Consider the following 3,321-nt stretch of genomic DNA (forward strand, 5'->3'; position numbering starts at 1 on the left):
ATCTAGTCGGGAGTGGTGCTGACTGAAAACAGATGATTTGGAGCGATTCGCGCGCCATCTGTTGGTCATTCTAAGGACTTATTGAACTACCCTCGTAAATAACCTACTTTGGTTTAAAATGATGTTTTAAACTAAAAATTGAACTATTTTATTTGTTTTTAACAATTTGTATTCTTAATAGCAAATTCACTTCTCTGGATATAAATTTAACTAATTTAATAATAATATTTTATTTTATTCAAAAATTCATTAGGCCTTGTTGATAATGTAAGTATTCTGGTCAAATCTCTACCTTTTGGATAAAAATTATTTTTTCAATTGAGATTTCAACTATTCCTTTTTTTTACAAATTCTTTTTAGTTGCAATTTCACTTCGTTCGATTAAAATTTAATTATTTTATTGAATAAATTTTGTTTTTATTTTATTTGTTCTTGAGAACTGATCTTTTTTGTTTAAAATTTACATGATTTGTTAAACATGCGTCCTTCTTGGTTGAATTCAACGACTTTTAATTAAAAATATTTTTTGGTTGAAATATTAACTATCACATTTTTGTTGAAACAAATCGCCTTTTTTAGTTTAAAAATCAACCATTTGGATGGAAATACATGTATTTTCTTGAACATTTGTCTCTTTTGTTTAAAAATTAATCATTATACTTAACACTTAATCTTTTTGGTCAAAAAAATCATTTTTCGGTTTGATGTTTAAATAACTTGAAAAAAATTCGTTTTTCTTTTCTTGAAATTTGATTTTTTTAGCTGAAAATTCAACTATGTTTTTGAAAATGGACTTTTAAATGAAATTATTCTTATTGTTTGCAAATTCACTTGTTTTTGTAAAAAATTCATTTTTTTTGGTTTAAAATGATCTACTTTATTAATAATATTTTTTTCTTATGAATTAATATTTAAGTAAAAAATTAATCTTTTTTGTTTAAAATTCATTAGTTTTATTTGAAAATTTAAGTATTTTGTCCAAATCTCCTTTTTTGTTAGTTTAAAAGTATTTTTTTAACTTAAAATTGAACTATTTTATTTTTGGTTACAAATATAAATATTTAGCTTAAATTAACTTCTCTTGATGAAAATTTACCTATTTCATTCAAAATATCTTATTTTATTTAAAAATTCATTAGGCTTGGTTGAAAATTTAAGTATTTTGTTCAAATCTCCTTCTTTTTGTTCAAAAAGTATTTTTCAAGTGAAATATAAACTATTTAATTTTTTGTCACTAATATTTTCAGTTGCAAATTTACTTTTTTCGATGAAAGTTTAACTATTTTATTGAAAAAAATTTGGTTTTTATTTTATTTTTGATTAAGAACTGATATTTTATATTTGAAATAATACATGATTTGCTAAAAATTCGTCCTGTTTGGTTCAATTCTACGGCTTTTAATTTAAAATATCGTTTGGTTGGAATATTAATTATTACATTAAAATTTGGTTGTTCTAAAATTTATTAAATAGAAATTTTAATTTTCCGTTTTTGGTTGAAAATTTGTCTCTTTTAATTTAAAAATGGACTATTTGCATGAAATTTCGTCTCTTTTTGTTGAACATTAATATTTTTGGTTGAAAAATCAATTTTACGTTCAAAATTTAACAAATTTGTTCTTTTCTTGAAAATTGACCTTTTTAGTTGAAAATCGAACTTTTTGTTTAAAATTCGACTGTTTTGAAGAAAATTTAACAATTTTCCTGCTCATTTTTTTCTTCCTTGAAATGATTGATACACAATAGGACAATTAAGCGTTCCAAAAACATGTAGTTTTTGGCAACGCCACTGAAGGGGTTTGGGTCGGTAAATAGGGGAGTTGACCAGCCGCTAGGTAGCGCTAACTGTTCTTATCCAAGTTCCGGGAACATTCTAGTTTATTTGTTGAATTCAACTGTTTTTGATTAAAAAAAGCAAGTAGTCTTTAGTTAAAAGTTCAGCCACTTGATTCAAAGATGAAAAACACTTTCTTCATTATTTATTTTCTTGGTTAACAAATTTTTCTCTTCTGTCAAAAATTGAACTATTTTGTTGAAATTTTTGGTTTCAGCTAAAAATTAATTTTTTAAACTGAAAAATTAATTATATTAATAACACATTATAAACTTCATGAGGAATCAGTTGTGTTAATCAGCTGAACCGCTCGGTTATCTGAACTGGTAATGCGGTGTAATGTTCAAATTCAAGGCATCAAACTAAAAAAATGTTAATAAGTATTTTAAAAAAATATATAACAGGATAAATTAAATAAAAGAGAAAAAATAAATACCTGGCTTCCCTCATATTAAAGTCACGCAACTAAGGAAGTTTACAAGGTGCTAGGTGGCTCTAATTATTCTAGTGAAAGTTCCGCACAAAATCAAACTTAATCTATGGAGAAACGACTTTTATAACTCAAATTATCAAAAGACATTATTAGTTTATTTTTGGACCAAAGTAAAAATGTCAGTAATTCAGTTTAAAAATGAAAAATATTATTCTAAGTAAAGTCTCCTTTTTTGGTAGAATATTATTTTTTATGATTGCAAATTAATTTTCTTGGTTGAAAACTAAACAATTTTGTTAGGAAATCCATTTTTCTTGTGGAAATTTAACTTTTCTAATTAATTCATTTTTATTATAGTTGAAAAGTTACTTTTGTTAGTTTAAACCTTTACTAATTGGTAAAAATACCATTTACTTTGTTAACAATTTCTCTGTTTAGTAGAAAACGAATCTTCTTAATTGAAAATTCATCTTTCCAGCCCAAAATTAATTTTTTTTAGTTGGAAATTCTTTGACTTGGTAGAAAATTATTTGTTTGGAAATTCGTCTAATCGAAAATGAATTCGTCTTTCTAGTAGAAAATTAATTTTCTAATTTGAAAATTAATAATGTACTTAAAAATCTAATTATTTCATGTTTGGTTCAAAATTTATCATTATTTGTGGAAAATTGAACTTTTCGGTACAAAAAATGGAGAAAGTTATGAAAACACGTACTTTGAGATATTCTTCCAGTATAGACAAAATGTGAATTTCAGAACTGCACCAGAAAAACTGATCACTAAATTAAGTATTGTATTTTTTTCTTTTTCAACTGAAATGCTTATACTTTTACTTTGTTTTACAATTAAACTATAAAATTTTATTATTAATTTGTGTAAAAAAAAAAGAATTTTTCTTTGATCCAATTTGAATTTTCGCGGTCCTTGGACTAGGTGGTGTGATGATCACGTTTCCCGCGCTCATCTAGTTATGGGATCATGTAGAACTCAACCCTTTTTGCATGGTAAAGAAGAACACCGCCTCACCATAAAGGCCTAATCGCTAAATTTAAAA

Source organism: Belonocnema kinseyi, chromosome 1 (genome assembly GCF_010883055.1).
Source record: "Belonocnema kinseyi isolate 2016_QV_RU_SX_M_011 chromosome 1, B_treatae_v1, whole genome shotgun sequence".
NCBI classification, from domain to species: domain Eukaryota; kingdom Metazoa; phylum Arthropoda; class Insecta; order Hymenoptera; family Cynipidae; genus Belonocnema; species Belonocnema kinseyi.